The following is a 17588-nucleotide window of genomic DNA, read 5'->3' on the forward strand; positions in this document are numbered from 1 at the left end:
ACATCAGATCATGGTAATTGCTTCATTCTTTTTAAATTACTTGCCAACTGACCAGTTTATGAGAAGGTCTAGAGTCAAAAAAGGGATTGAATCTGACTGCTTCCTGTTTTGGAAAATCAATACATTATTTTTCTTCTGGCCTCTCCAGCATTCTTCTTGGTTTCCTAAAGATTCTTCATGTGACTTTGAGATGATATCAGTGAGATTCTGCTGTTCCCTCCCAACTTGTCTGCAATATTGTTTCAAAGCAGAGTTTTTGCATCATCATCAACCTTTCCTGTGCACCTGCCAGGTGCAGAGCACTGTCCTAGGCTTGAGGACACAAAGGCACAGAGAACACTTTTTTTGCTTCAGAGCTTTCTCTGGAGTCATGAGAAAACCTGTATCCAAAGTGACAGTGGTCCGGTGAAGCCACGTGTTGAGACCATGTGATTAGGTGGACAGTGAACATGATGGGTCGAGCCTAGGTCAGGATGGGCATGGGGAGCGTGCAGACCCTGCTGTGAGGTTTTCTTTCTGTGGATCATGCACTCAACAAATATTTATTGAGCTGCTGCTGTGAGCCAGGCACTGTGCTGAACACTGGGGACACAGTAATGATTTGGACAGACACAGATCCTATCCTCATAGAGCGCATAGTCTAGTAGGGGTGATAAACAAGGAAACAAATAAAAGAATATTTTGCGTGTTATAGGTACTGAGAAGGAAATAAACATAGTGATGAGATTCAAGGTGAGATGAATAATTATTTAGATAGGGGTTCAGAGAAAACCTCTCCAAGGACTTCCAAGGAGCTGGCCAGGGAGAACAAAGAAAGGTCATTCCAGGTACCTACAGAAGCCCCAAGCTGGGAAGGGCTTGATGTGTTATGGAATCTGAGAGGAGACCAGTGTGTTGGAGTAGAGTGAAAGGGAAAGGGGGAGAGTGGTGTGAGGTAAGGTGGATGGGGAAGGCAGGAATCAGACCATACACCGCGCCTTGTAGGTGATGAGAGGACAACAGGATTTCTGTTAGGAGCAATGGAAAGTATTTTGGGGGAATAGCATGGTTCCACTTCTATTTTACAGAGATTGCTATGGCTACAACATGGAGAATAGATTGAAGGGAAGCAACAGGAAAAGCAGGACGACTGATGAGGAGGCTGCTGCAGTTGTTCTGGAAGAGATGGTGGTGGCTGGGGCTTGGTGAGGGTGGATGAGATGGAGAGAAGTGGCTGGATCTCAGGTGTGCTCAGAAGTTCAGGTCGACAGGAGTTGTTACTGAACTGGATGGGATTAGGGAGAAAGCAGGAATGACTCCTAGTTTTCAGTTTGAGCATGTGGATGAATTGTGGTGCCATTTACAGGAAGAACATGCTTATCCAGATTCACCTGGAAGTGAGGGATGAGTTATCAACCTTCCAAATCACCACAGGTATGACCACTTTACCCCCATCACCAGAGTCCTAACAAGAAGGCTGTATGCCCCATGCTGGGTGAGCTCCTGTCATTCTGAGGCTTTGTACAGGTGGTGGGCTTTCAGAAAGCAAACATCCCTGCTTTCAAGAAGCTCAGTCTAAGATTTTCTATATATAAGACTGTGTCATCTGCAAACAGGTATAATTTTACTTCTTCCTTTCAAGTTTGGATGCCTTTATTTATTTTTCTTGCCTCATTGCTCTGGCTAGGACTTCTGGTGCTATGTTGAATAGAAGTGGTGAGAGTGGGCATCTTTGTCTTTTTCCTGATCTTAGAGGAAGAGTTTTTAGATTTTCAACATTGTGCAATGTTAGCTGTGGGACTGTCTTATAGGGCCTTTATTATGTTGGTGTAAATTCCTTTTATACCTACTTTGTTGAGAATTTTAAGGGTATGAATTTTGAATGTAGTCAAAAGTTTTTTCTGCCTTTATTGAGGTGATCATGTCATTTTAGTTCTTTATTAATGTGGTATATCACATTAATTGATTTTCTTATATTGAACCATCCCTGGGATAAATCCCACTTGGTTATGGTGTATGAGCTTAATGTGTTATTGAATTTGGTTTCCTTGTGTTTTGTCGAGGATTTTTGCATCTACATTCATCAGGGATATTGGCCTATAATTTTCTTTTTTGTAGTGTTCTCATCTGGTTTTGGCATCAGGGTAATGCTGGCCTTGTCAAATGTGTTTGGAAGTGTTCCTTCCTCTTCAATTTTTTCAAAGAGTTTGAGAAGGATTGGTGTTAGTCCTCCTTTAAACATTTGGTAGAATTAACCAGTGAAGCCATCTGGTCCTGGGTTTTCTCTGTTGGGAGATTTTTTGATTACTGATTCAATGTCCTCATTTGTTATTGGTCTCTTAGGTTTTCTATTTTTTTAATGTTTCACGCTTGGTATGTTATATGTTTCTAGAAATTTATGAATTCTAGGTTATCCCATTTGTTAGCATGTAATTGGTCATAGTAGTCTTTTATAATCCTTTTTATGTCTGTGCCATCTGTTGTAATGTCTCCTCCTTCTGATTTTGAGTCTTTTCTCTTTTTTCTTAATGTAGATAAAAGTTTTTCAAGTGTTATTATCTTTTCAAGAATGGAAATCTTAGTTTGTTGACTTTTTCTATTGTTTTTTGATTCTGTATTTCAAAAGTTTATGCTCTAACAATAAAGGCCATATACAACTGGTATGGTTTGTCTGTGTCCCCACCCAAATCTCATCTTGAATTGTAGTTACCATAATTTCCATGTGTTGTGGGAGGGACCCAGTGGGAGGTAATTGAATCATTGGGGTGGTTACCCCCATGCTGCTATTGTCATGATAGTGAGTGAGTTCTTACGAGATCTGAGGGTTTTATAAGGAGCTTCTTCCTCTTTGCTGGGCACTTCTCCTCCTTGCCATCATGTGTTCGCTTTTCCTTCTGCCATGATTGTAAGTTTCCTGAGGCCTCCCCAACCATGTGAAACTGTGAGTCAGTTAAATCTCTTTCCTTTATAAATTACCGAGTCTCAGCAGTTCTTTATAGCAGCATGAGAACAGACTAATACAACAACAGATCCACAGTTAACATCACATAATGCTGAAAAACTGAAAGCTTTTCCTCTAAGATTAGAACAAACAAAGATACCCACTTTTACTACTTCTATTCAAGACAGTACTGGAAATCCTAGCTAGAGCAATTAGGCAAGAAATAAAAGATAAAAGGCATTCAAATCACAAAGGGAGAAGTAAAATTATCTGTGTTTATAGATGGCATGATGTTATATGTAGAAAACCCTAAAAGTTCCACAAAAAACCTGTTAGAAGTAATAAACAAATTCAATGAAGTTGTAGGGTGAAAAATCAACATAAAAATCAATTGCATTTCTGTACGCTAATGAGGAACTGTCTGAAAAGGAAGTTAAGAAAATAATTCCATTTACAATATTATCAACAAGAAAAAAATACTAAGGAATAGACGTAACCAGGGAGGTAAAAGACGTGTACACTGAAAACTATAAAACATCAGTGAAAGAAATAAAACAAGACACAAATAAATGAAAAGACATCCCATGTTCATAAATTGGAAGACTTACTATTATTAAGAATGTTCATACTGCCCAACGTGGTCTGTAGATTCAATGCTAGCCTCATCAAAATCCCAAGGGCATTCTTTTTTTTTTTTTTTTTAAAACAGGATTAGCAAAAACAACTCTGCTTCTTTGGTGCAGGTTTCTGTAATGCACAGTTGATGAGTCCTTCCTCTGTAAAAAGGCAGTGTGGTGTAGCAGGCAGAACACAATGATTTTGGAATCAGCAAGATTGTCACTTTCATGCCTTGGCCACAGTCAACAGTAGTGTTGGGCAAGGTTTATCACCTCTCTGACCCTCAGTATCATTTGGGTTCACATCAAATGAGTCAATAAATTATATAGGATAGTTTCCACCATATAACAGGCTCTCAATAAATACAGGTTGTAAATTACTACAGAAACTCTGAAGCTACATCTCAAAGCCATACACATTAGGGAGGGCTTTATCTTGACCCCAGCAAATCTTGGGCATGCATATCATCCAAACCAGGGGTCTGCACATGGATGAGCAAGGCAGCTTTGACCACTCTGAAGCTAAAGGGGCCTTTTGGAACACTGTTTTGGGGTTGCATGTGGCAGGGAGGATATTAACATTGGACACGGTTCAGTGACAACTTGGGCTAGTCAAATATTATGATGATCATTATTATGGTACAAGGGGTATGTGGGATGGCCTGATGATTTTGTCCCTGGAAACCATGGGACTTGGGCAGAGAGGATGCCTCTTTCAGGCTCCAGCCATGATGGTTGTCCCAAATCATAACAGAAACAAGGCCCCGTGAATTGGATTAAACTTTTACAATATCCTATAACCTTTGCTATCATCGCCACCACTGACGTCACCATAACAACAACAATAACCACCCCCTCCCCAATAGAAGCTTCATAATGATTTGTTCATTGCACAAGCACTAATGCCTACAGGAGTTCCTGGCATAGTTATAAATATTACTATTTACCATAGCTATTACCACTGTTAAAGATAGTAGCAGCTAACATTAAAAAAAATGCATGTGTTCATCATCTCATTTAATTTTAACAACAAGCTTATGATTTAGGGCTGGGGTTCACAAACTGCAACCTGTAGACCAAATCCAGCCTGTGGCTTATTTTATAAGGTCTGCAAGCTAACAGTGCTTTTTCACATTTTAAAAGAGTTGTAAACAAAATGAAGAAGATTATGAAACACCTGGCCCCCAAAACCTATTGTTATCTGGCTGTTTGCCAACCCCTGGTAGGGAGTATTTGCCAGAGTAGGCTAGTAATATAATTTGAATATGTATCCCCACCAAATCTCATGTTGAATTGTAATCCCCAATGTTGGAGGGTGGAGCCTGGTGAGAGATGTTTGGATCATGGGCACAGATCCCTCTTGAATAGTTTGGGTCATCTCTTTCGTGATAAGTGAACTCTTGTTCTGAGCTCATATGAGATCTGGTCGTTTAAAAGTGTGTGATACCTACACGCTTGCAACTCTTTCTCTTGCTTCTGCTTTTGCCATGTGATGTGGCTGCTCCTCCTTTGCCGTCTGCCATGATTGTAAGCTTCCTCATGTCTCCCCAGAAGCTAACACCATGCTTCCTGTAAAGTCTGCAGAACTGTGAGCCAATTAAACCTCTTTTCTTTATAAATTGTCCAGTCTCAGGTATTTCTTTATAGCAAGCCAAAACAGCCAGACACATCTAGTTTATGCTGCAGTAACAAACAATGAACTGAATGGCTTAGCCTAATGAAGGTTTATCTCTTGCTGACTCAATGTCAGCTGTGGGTCTGTGCAGCCCTCCAGCGCATTCACCTTCCAGGTGATCAGCCATCCAGGCTATTTTTATTCTGCAACTCTGATATCTTAGCATGAGACCTCTTGGTTATTGTGGCAGGGGAAGAGAGAGGTTGGAGAGTCTTGTGGGAACTTTTTAGTGCATCATTCAGATGTGACAACTGTTACTTGCACATATATTTCATTAACCAGAACTTGTCACATGGCCCAGCCTAACTACGAGAGGTTGAGAAATGTGAAGGAGCACCTGGAATGAGATGAGGAAACTGAACTTCTGAGAGGCAAATCCTTTGCTCAAGCTTGCAGAACAAAGACATGTATCAGGCAAGTACAATTTCCAAAGTCCATGATCTTATCTATTACATTCTCCTTTTCTTATGAGCTCCTTGTTCCAGCAACAAACCACATTAAACATTTCGTTACTTTGGTGTGGCTCAGACAGAATGTTCCTATGGTTGCTGACACATCTCCCAGAGAAGTCTTCCCAGCTCTGCACCCCCACTCCCAGCCTCTGTCCTCCTGGCTCTGTCCCCAAAGGGGCTGGAAGGTGCCACAGCCTGAGTAACTCATGACTCCTTTGGCTCCCCACGGTGATGAATGACAGCCATCCATCGTGGGCCTTGCTGATGGCTCAGCTCATCCATCATGGCCTAGTGTTCTCAGGTGATGTATGAGTGCCTGAAGAATGGATTGCTTAATAGCCGACTTGCTTGGAAAAGAAACTGAGCCAAATAGTGGATTCAATCTAATTACCTGCTCACTCTGGCCAGGGCTGAGAGGCACTTTGGCAGCCCCTCATAGGTCCCTGTAGAAATATGACTTGCAGTTCTTGAGCTATGAGGTCATTCCTAACTCATTGCTGATGGACAGGGCATTATTTAAAAAAAAAAGAAATGTGGGGAGGAGCTATTGGCAGGTTTGTTTCTTGTTGGAAAGCTAGGCAGGCCAGGTGAATCTTCTAGAGGTGAATCAAGGGCAAACCAAACAATATTTGGGGTGATAATAATTGAGATGAATCAGAGGTGCTGAGTCAATGGACAAGTCAGTAGTCAAGACTGTGAGCTCTAAAGCTTACAAAGCTACAAGACTGTAGCTTTGGTTTTGTGTCCCATTCCCGTCACTTACTCTCTGTATAACCTTGGGTAAGTCATTTAACCTCTCTGAACCTCAGCTTCATTTTCTATACAATAAAAATAATTGTTGTGAGAATTTAGTGGAGTAATAGATATAAAGGGCCGAGCATAGCAAGTCAGGGACCTAGTAAGTGATGGTGAGAATTATTATAATGAAAAATAATATTAAAGGTTGTTCTTCTTGATATCTATCACTTAGGGGTTGCAGTATTGCCAGGGAGACAGTATTGGACAACGATAACTGCAAATTATTTGTTATTCTCCCACTGAGAGGTGGAGTGGCTGGCCTCATGTTTACTTCAACCAATAGAATATGATTGGCCACTGGCCTCTGCTCTTCTCTCTCCCTGTTCTTATTCCAACCTGCCCTTGCCATATCTGCCTCTGATCCCCTTGGTTTGGTGACATGCTAGTATTCTATTTTCTGGCCTTCAGTCTCTTTCTGTTAGTGTCTCAGCTCTATATCCTCCTTCAACTGTGGTGCCCCTGAAGCCTTGGTGAGACTCACTGCCTCCACTAGCCTGAGCCCTGCAAAGCTTGCATTGGCTCTGTGCTGGTTCTGTGCCTTGCTGGCCTTTAAGAGAACTGGAGATCCTTCTACCTTTTTTTTTTTTTTTTTTTTTTTTTTTTTAACTTGCACTGGGGAAAGCCAAATAATATATAAGACATTCAATTACCCTGAGACTGCCATGCTATGAGGAGGACCAAGCTAACCACCTGGAGAGACCATGTAGAGAGGGATGCTTGGCCAGTTACCATCTATTCTAGCCATTCCAACTGAAGTGCCAAACATGAGTGAAGAGGTCATCTTGGATGTCCAGCTCAGTTGACCTTTCAGATGGCCATAGTCCCAGCCACCATGTAACTGCAACTGCATGAGAGACCCCAAGTAGGAACTGCCCAGCTGAGCCCAGTCAATCCATAGAAAAATGAGAGGGAATGATAAATTGCTATGCTGAACTACTAAGTTTTGAGGTGGTTGGTTATGCAGAAATGAATAACTGGAACAGGAACCAATCTGGATAACGAGTTTACTCAAACCAATAATAATTGAATACCTACTAAATGCCAGGAACATGCTGGGAAAATAAGCTGGTGGATATTGGTCTTGCAGCCTAAAAGCTCTTTTCAAACCTTAGAGTTCCAAGATATGGCTGCAGACAATGCCTTTGATAAATTGATGTGCTTTTTCAGCCTGAGGGAGGAATACACCACTTATTTTGGATTATGAAACTTAAAAATGTCTTCCTTTGTACTGACTTCCATTCCCATATTTACTCTTAATTATCTCATTCTTATTTTATTTTTAAATTGAACACTAATTTTGTAAAACAGTATTTCTCAAACCTGTGTTAAAATCAGTGCACGTGTGTGTGTTTTAAATTTTCAACCTATTGCAGACTGACACTTTTGTAAAATACAACAAAAATGAGTTATTGAAGAAATGAAAAAGACACAAAATACAGGCCTACTTTTTATTATTAGATTCAACAGACATAAAGTTACTCTGTCAAATTGTTATTATGGTTCCTAAACAGCTGCTCTCAATTTTGTTTCTTACTTGCTACAGATCAGGAGCCAGTTTGTGGACTGGCAAATGTCTGTGGATCACACACCAGGAATAGTGTTGCTGTAGAACACACTTCACATACCTCAGGAAATGCTACTGTAGATTAAAGAACATGCAGAATCAGGGAAGGGCTTTTGTTTTTTTGAGTATGATGGGACTTGAGTCTGTTTTATATTTTTAGAGGAAGGAGCCAACGTGGTGGGAGAGGCTGAAGATCCTGGAAGATGGGCGGACTGATGGAATAATGCCTTGGAGACAGTGTGGTAGATAAAGAGAGAGCAAGGCCTCTCCCAGGAGGTCACCAAAACTGCCCACCTACCTCCTCCCTAATCCACTGGCCTCTGCTTTTCTCTCTCCCTGTTCTTATTCCAAGCTGCCCTTACTATATCCGCTTCTGATGCTCTTGGTTTGGTGACATGCTAGGATTCTGTTTTCTGGCTTTCAGTCTTTTTCTATTAGCTTCTCAGCTCTATATCCTCCTTTGACTATCATGCCCATTAAGCCTTGGTGACAGTCACTGTCTCCATCAGCCTGAGATGTGCAAAACTTCTATTAGCTGCACAGGCACCAAAGGAAGGAACTCGTGGGCACGTTCAGTGGATGAGCCTGGAATTAGCCTCATTGCCACATAAGCCCTGTATGGACATACCTTTTCTTTCTGTCTGTCCAGCTTTGATTATTTTAGGAACTACTGAGCCCTTTGTCTATAAACATCTTGGTCAGGAAACTGAACTTTCCAAATATGGCATTTAGGAAGCTTTACACCATTGCCACCCATGGGTGGGCATATAAGTCAGGCCAGGCCAATCAGAGCCTTTGCTGGGACTTTTGCTTGCTGTATTATAAAAAATGACATTGACTCGTTTGGAATATAGCCTTAAGGACAGACAGGCTGGCTTGGTCACCCTTAGGAGAGGGTAACCTACCTAATGACACAATCAAGAAGTGGTGAGCAAAGTCAAGAGACTGAGAGGGTGGGATAAAGTTCTGACAGCAGCATCACTTGAATTCTGCTGTATCTCAGACTTAGACTTCCCAGTTATATGAGACGGTATGTTTCTTTTTTAATTGTTTGCTTAAGCTATTTTGAATTGGGTTTCTGTCACTCACAACCATGAGAGTTTGGATGAATACATTCATAGTTCAGGGGTGGTAAACCCATGATACATGTCCCACTAGTTCCTACCTTCTGTGCCCAAGATAGGCATGTTAATAAATCATAACACTTTTTCTTACTAACGCTAGACTTGACTTCAGAATTTTTCTCAACGTAGAACTCCAGGCAGCCTCTCCCAACCAACTAGAGCATGCTTGTGAGATGAAAGATACTGGTCATCCTCAGGGGAATATTGGATGATTCTGTCATGTTTTCCTGATTCTGTGACTGGAGACCTGACATCTATTCTTTCCAGTAATTCTTTCCCCAAGAACAAGAACCCGGGACTTTCATTTCCACCTGCTTTCTGAATCCTGCTCCAAATATACTCAAGTCTTGCAGTTATGACTTTGCTGCGTATGTGATGGACCGAAAGTCACCTCTCCCTATATGTTCCCATCCTGGACTTCATTCCCCAATGGTTAGAGACGCAGCCTTGCTGTTCTCCTCTATACTGCAAAAGTCCCTCTGCCAGTGAGTTAATCCTGGGATTAACTCATGTCAGTGAATTTTTAACATTGGCCCACTTGCATTGCACAGCTTGGGTTGTCCTATAAGGTGTCCCATTGGTGACTGATGTAGTCCTCTTTCAATCTATTGTCTACATTTCAGCAGGAGTGGTCTTTCAAAATGCAAATGCAAACCACATTATTCTGTCTGTAACTCTGCGAAGGCCTCCTATTGCAGTTAACTTATGTTCTACAAATGTTGACTTCTTGCTATGGCTTTCAATGCCCTGCACAGTCTGCTGTCAGCCTGTCCAGTCTCATGCCAAATGACCACCACCTCTCCGTTTGCACTGAAACTACATGAGCCTCTATCAGTTAATGTCTCCTGCTACAGGGACTTTGCACATGACATGCCCTCTTTTCTTCATCTCCTTGATTCCTACTCATCCTCAGGTATCAGCTGAGCTGTAGCTTTCATGTATAAGCCTTTATTAATCTCTCTGATTAACTTAATTCCCTTCATATAGAATAATCTAGCTATAATAAAAGAGCTAACAATATATAGCACTTACTGTGCATCAAGGCCTATTATAAGAACTTTACACATGTTATTTCATTTAATCCTCACATCGATCCTATGAGGTTGGTACTATTATTATCCCATTGTACAGATGAAGAACCTGAGGCATATATACCTCTTCTCCATACCACTGTTTAGAGTTGGAATTTTTTATGTTTATTTCTACTTAAAAAAAATTTGTCTCTCTCTGCCCTTGAATGTGAGAACTATGTAAGCAGGGATTCGATCTGCTTTTGTTCATTACAACATCCTTAGTGCCTAGTACAGAGTCTGATAGAGTTGGAGCTCAATAAATATCCTCACCTTTGGCATCCCTAAGCCCTAGGGGCCTTCTCTGTCTTTGATGGTCATCCTCCCACCCTCTAGCCCCCATGTTTGTGTAGAATTTTAGGATAGAGCTGGAGTGTCTAAGACAGAGAGTAAGGCTCCATAACTTCTAGGCAGCCTTTCAGCTGGTTGGCAGCAGGCTGTGCAAGAGTGATGGGGAGTGATGTGGGTTGGCTGTGTCCCCGCCTAAATCTCATGTTGAATTGTAGCTCCCATAATCCCCACGTGTGGTGGGAGGGGCCCGGTGGGAGGTAATTGAATCAAGGGAACATTTTCCCCATGCTATCCTCATGATAGTGAATAAATTTTCATGATATCTAATGGTTCTGTAAGGGGCTTCCCCCTTCATATGGTTCTCACTCTTCTCTCTCCTGCTGCCCTGTGAAGAGGTGCCTTCCACCGTGATTGTAAGTTTTCTGAGGGTTCCCCAGCCCTGTAGAACTGTGAATGAATTAAACCTCTTTCTTTTATAAATTACCCAGTCATGGGCAGTTTCCTACAGCAGCGTGAGAATGAACTAGCACAGGGAGCAAAGAAAGGGGTATTTAGGGTTAAAAACAAGGCTAAGTGGATGGGGCAGGGTAGGGAGAGACATTGAGCACAGCTGCTGGGTGAGGCTAGGGCCACAGAGGCCAAGCCCCAGTGACTGATTTCTTGGATGGTTGGAGCTGAGCTTTAATAGCAGCCTTGACAATGACAATGATGGAACTCATTACCATGGAGCCTGCACCTGGGTCAGGCAATAGATGGGGGATGAGAAGCAAGTTGCACATGTGGTGGTGCGTGCATATGTTCTGTGTGTGTGTATGTTGTGAGTATGAGCTGTGTGTGTGTAGATGTGTGGTTGTGTGTACATTCATGAAATAGCTGTGATTTTATGTAATTGTATATACATTAGTTTGAGCCAAATGAAATTGTCAATAAAAGAGCAATTTCATATGGTTGAGCAAAATATATACACATATGGATGATCATAAATCATGTGAATAGATGAAGCAAATATGGATATTGCATGAGTTGGTGCCACATGTAGCACAGTCTCAGTATGTGTGTTTATGACATCATTGCAAGTGGGTATGAGCTGTCTAAGGTGACAGCTCATGTATATGCACATGGTGCATGTATGTATGCATGGTGCATGTGTGTGGTGGTGAGGAGAGGCTGATGAATGTGTCAAGACTTGTCTGCCATATTTGGATAGTGACACATATCCTCTAATAACAGAGTGAGTGGACATGTGTCTTCCAATAATTGAGTAAGCGGACACGTGCTCTCTGGTAACTGAGTGGCCTTCATTTTAGCCCCGAGATAAGGTATATCTTGCAGAATTCAATGGACACCCCCAGTGCCCCATCTTGTGAACAGAGGAGACAACTTGCTCCTTGGCTTCTCCAGGCACTGTCTTTGATCAGACCTTGTACAATACACATTGCCCCATCTCACATATCCTTTATGCCTACCATTGCAGGGAGAGTACATCACTCTGGTAGAAAAGTCCCCAAACAGTCAATATTACTTGCTTCTGGAAAATGAGGAAGAAATAGGCTGGCAGAAGTTAAGTAACCTTGGAATAGCATAAATAGGCATAGACATGATAAATAAGGCATAATTTGCCGAATTAAATCCTGAATCTAGCCCTTACTAGCTGTGTGACTTTGGTAAACAATACTTAAATTGATTTCCCACTGTAAGTTTTACCTAGCACAATGCCTTAGACATCATAGTGCTCTTTGCCTTAGAGTCTGGGGTTTGAAGTAAATATTTCCTCTTATGCAAAAAATACTTATAAATGTCTACTATGGGAGTTATTTTTGCTATTCACCAATATTTCTGGGTTTTGGTCTCTTAGACACATGATAGGATTGAATTTCCCTTTCTCTTTTTGGTCTCTTAGACACATGATGGGATTGAATTTCTCTTTTTCTTTTAGTCCAGGTGTGCCACGTGGCTTGTTTTGGCCAATGAGATGAGAAAATAGTGACATGGACCATTTTTAGGTGGAGCTAGTGTATTAGGTGCCATGTTTTCTTTCCCCTGCTTTGGCAAAGGGAAATCCTGCAGGTGAAGTCTTCCTCAGCCTGGGTCTTTGAAGGAGGAAAAGATGCAGCAGAGCCCCAGCAGACCTGTAACAGATGTGCTGTGTAGTAAGACATGAAGCTGTTGTTTCAACCCCGAAATTTTGGGGTTGCTACTGCAGCATGACGTGGCTTATTTTGCTGGACACCAGTTTTGCCTTTTGGTCCACCTGTATGGTAAATGCTCATCCTCATTTCACAAATGGCAAAACTGGCCTGGGACGTGTTAGGTTTATCTTCAGTCAGTCAACAGGATTAACCTTTTGGGTTGAAAAAAGGTGACATTTGGGACCTTTGCTCCATGAGTAATTTGAGTGTGCCAGAAAGGTGACCCAATCTCAGAGACATTTCTGCCAGGCATTGGGGTATTGGCCAAGGGAGGGCAAATAGACTCTCATAAGTGGAGAAGAATCGGCATAATATTTTATGACCTTATTCAGATGACAAAGGAAGCCCCAAAGTAGGTGAGGGTGATAATGGAGATTTAACTTGCTCCTGCTGGGAATTTCACCCAGCAAAATGCACAAACCCAGAATAGATCACTTTTTATTTCTCAGAGTTACACAGGTTATAGATGATCATTGTATAAAATTTAGATAATTCAGATAAAGATTAAAAAATTAAAATCATCTAGGCTTGGCATGGTGACTCACGCCTGTAATCCCAGCACTTTGGGAGACCAAGGTGAACAAATTGCTTGAGCTGAGGGGTTTGAGACCAGCCTGGGCAACGTGACAAAACCTAGTCTCTCCAAAAAAGGGAAAAATCAGCTGGGTGTGGTGGTGCATGCCTGTAGTCCCAGCTGCTCAGAGGCTGAGGCAGGAGGATCACCAGAGCCTGGGGAGGTCGAGGCTGCAGTGAGCCGTGATCATGGGGCCACTGCACTCCAGCCTGGGTATGAGAGTAAGACCTGTCTCAAAAAAAAAATTAAAATTATCTGATATTCTGCTACTTAGAGATAACCACCATTCATATTCAACCTTCTAAACATTCTCCATGTATACTTTAAAATTGGTGATTACACTAATTGCTTTATCTTTTATCTCATTTAACACATCATAAATGTCCTTCTATTTTAAGTAAATAGGGGGCCATATCATTATTTTAAATAGCTGCATAGTATTCCATCATATGAAGCATCAATTTATTAGTATTTCTTAATAATAATAAGTCCAATACTTTTGGACCTTTAGGCTGTTTGCAAGCTCTTGCTGTTATAAACAATACTGTGATAAAACTCCTTGGAAGAAGCATCTTCTGGCACTTGCCTAATTATTTCCTTAGAATAATTCTTTGAAGTAGGATTGCTCGTCAAAAGAAATGTACTTTTCAAGGGCTTTTGTTACATATTGCCAAATTGCTGTCCAGAAACACTGCATTAATTTTCAGTCCTAGCAGTAATGCATAGGAATATCCTTTTCTTGATTTCCACGTCAGTACAAGGTATTGTCAATCTCTTAAATCTTTGCTAATTCTAACAGTGAAAAATTGCACTTCATTGTTTCAATTTACATTTCTTTGATTCCTAGTGAGTTTAGACTATTTTTTTTTAAAGGTACATTGTTAGAATACATTCTTGGTGATCCTACTGGAATCCCAAGGATACAGAGGAGACAATTTGTTCTTCAATTAATTAATTCATTTAACATGTTTATTTGCACTATGTGCTGGGCACAGTTTTAGAAGCTGAAGTTACAACAGGGAATAAGGCAGACCCAGACCCTGTTGCAGAGCCTATAGATAGCAGTGTGTGTGTTTGGGGGGACTTGGATCTTAACCCCAGGGACATCAGGCTCCTGAAGTACTAGTGGAGTAATTATCGAAAGTAGCTACTCAGTTCTAGTCAGCATGGGCTGAGCTGTACTACAAAAAGAAAAAAATCCATAATATGAATCCTATCTTTATTCAAATTTTGATATTTTGTTCATTATGGATTTTTGCACTAATTATGATTTTAAAATGTTGTCGTATAGTATGTATTCTGATTGCTGAGTTTTCTTGGTGCACTTTTAAATTCTGTACCCGAGAAAAGTGCCTCACTCATCTTACCCTAACCTTGGCCCTCCTAATCTATTTCTGATTTCTAAAATTTCTGTGCACACACAGGTGAGCCCCTGCAACCTGAACTCAGGGCTTTCCAGACTCATAAATAAGTGCTGTTCTGACTACGCAATGAGAAAGATTTCAAGTCAGTTCAATAACTATTACTTTGGGGAATTGCTGTGTTTCAGGGCCTGTGTCAGGCCCTGGGATATAAAGATAAGCACTCAGTCACTGTTTTGAAGGTGAGATTTAGAGGCCCAAGTGAACAATATACCCTGTAATGGTCCATCAGCCATCTCTATTCTTAGAAGCACATGTGAGTAGTTATGCCATCTTGTTCCCATCCTGGTCTCAATCTTCAGTGGAATGATTACCACATTCTCAAAGTTCTTGGAAAACTAAATGTTAATAATGTTAATCTAAACATAAATAAAATAACTGAAAGCTATTTACGTTTCCCCTATGTGCCAAGCATGACACTAGGAACTTATAGCAGTTAAGTCCAACAGAAACCAACTTAAATATTTAAAAGGGAGAACTTAATTATGGAGTTGATTACACAGGTGATGGAAAAGTTGAGAAGCTTAGTAGGAGAGGATGAGGCCGTCCAGACTTTATTCCAAAGTGGGAAGCCACTACCATCACCAGGGCTAGAGAGGTAAAAGGAAAAGATGTGCTTATCAGAGCTTTGGGGCAGAAGTTGAAATATCGAGTGTCCTGTTCCACAGGAGCTTAAAACATTGAGGAGGTTCTGCTCTTGCTAGAGATGTTGCCTGGGGAGGGAGGAAGAAGGTGATGAAAAAATACCCAGAATTTTCCTTCCTCTTGCCTTCCAGTCTCCCAACAGGGCTTCCCATTGGCCCTCTCCTGCTGGAAGCCAGCTGACCTTGAAGCCAAGTCAGAGGTTGGCTCTCTTTGATAGAGAGCAGAGTTAGGTAAGAGGGAGGAACAGATCTGATTGCAAAGAAGTCACAGAATAGTGTCCTCCTGAACATAAACCATCTTTAAAAATTCTCATTACCGCCCTGAAGTTAAGTACTCTGGATTCCATTATAAAGACATGACACCAGAAACCAAGAGGAGTTAAGAGATAGCTACAGGGACATACAGTAAGTAATTGGTGGAATTGGATTTGAGATCAGGCTTGCTTGGGGCCAAGGTCCTATTTTTCCCACACCACAGGCTTCCTCTCTACCCTGAATCATCCCGCCATCATCCAGGGCATCTCCAGTGCTCCTGAGGGTCACCCCTCCCATGCCCTTGCTTTACAGTTTCTTGGCTGCCCCATCTCCAATGACTGGTACTTACTCTCCACCAGCCACCATATTGCACAACTCCTTTGAATTTTATGTGAATGGTATTTCTGGAGTTACGCAATGTGACAGTCCTGTTGACAACTACCCAAGCCCATGACCGTGGTTTGGATCTAGTCATTACATTTGAATGCTTGGCCTCTGAAATCTTAGGTTCTAAGAGCTCCTTCCCTGCTGTCCTTCTTCCTCCTTTCTCTCACTTTCGTTGACTTGCCTTTTTGACCTTTCTCTAACCCCATTGGTATTTATTTCCCTACTCTAAGTCTACAAGCCCTTCCTGGATCGAATCCCCAATATGCCAAATCTAGGCTTCATTGTTGTATACCACTCCTGTGACCTTTGTGTGATACCCTCTTGGCAGTCCTACATAACCTTTACCATTCTTTGCTGGAGAAAACCACACAACTCTGGAGGTTGAGCTTATTACACACTTATGATTTCCACACCTGCTTAGTGCCCTTGGATGGTCTCCTTTGCTCAGCTGTAGTTTAAGAACTTACTTTCCCTTACAGTACTTACTTCTAACCTCATGATCTCCCCATGGTCCTCAGGTTGCTTTTTTCCGATAAGGTCCCAATGCCTACATTCATCTGAGCCAGTTGGGCTGCCAGTGGAAATGCAGGGGTGAGAGGACAGGGCAGAGCACAAAGATTCAGGGTGTCTTCATAGAGGTGGTAATGATGGTGCAGGTGTAACATCAGAGGTACAGGCAGGAAGACTGAGACCAGATGTTGGCCATTTTCTTCTAGTGCATGCAAAATGCTTTATTTTCTTGAGGTTTCCAATTTCCCAAGATTCCTAGGCTCGATGGCTTCATAAGAGTTAACTCACTCTCTATCCTATGGCTCTGCCATTAATTACTCCAGTGGCTGCAGACACTGCACGGAGCTGGATCCTGGTTGTTCCAGCTTCAGAGTGGGTTTATTGCCAACCATGCATTATGAAGGACTAATTGTGAGCCCCTTGCACCTGCTGGTTCCCCCTGTGGCTGGGACTCAGGAAGTGGGGGAGAGTTATTAATGAGCTTGTTGCTCATTATAATAAAACAATGGGGAAGTTGGCAAAGGAGCTGGTGGTCCAGGTGTGGTGTCAGAGATGGCTGGTTGGCATTTCTGGAAACATGACTTTACAGTCTTATCTGCCTCCTTCCCTGGCTCATGCTGTGACACCAAGTGATAAAACAGCTGTCATCCTGGGGGACACTCACAGTCCTTGTGAACTCATGATCAGTGGAAGCCACCTGGATGGAGGAATTGCTGAGCCAGCACTCTGTCCTGGATGAGATGGGCTAGGGCATGGGAAATGCTGGGATTTCAGCCCCAGAGTAGAAGGGGCAGACCTGGCTGTACCCTGGGTTATCTAGGCTTAATAGATACAGCTGAGAGGAGTGGAAGCCAGAGGAAGGCCATCAGAATGACAATCTCTTGCTCTTTGAAGAGCTCTGTATAGGTAATGGTTTGGGGCACAGATGCAGGGCTGCGACTAGGGTAAGACAAGCCAGGTGTCCAGGGTGCAGGATTTAAGGAGGCCCTCACTCTCAGGCTTGTGCAAGTTCAGAAGCAGCATGAAGAGTGAGTGCCTCCTTAATGTTTGTGCCCTGAGTACACCCTAGTCTGGGCTCTGAACAGGTGGGTGGCTAT

Source organism: Macaca fascicularis, chromosome 10, assembly GCF_037993035.2.
Source record: "Macaca fascicularis isolate 582-1 chromosome 10, T2T-MFA8v1.1".
In the NCBI taxonomy this organism is placed as follows: domain Eukaryota; kingdom Metazoa; phylum Chordata; class Mammalia; order Primates; family Cercopithecidae; genus Macaca; species Macaca fascicularis.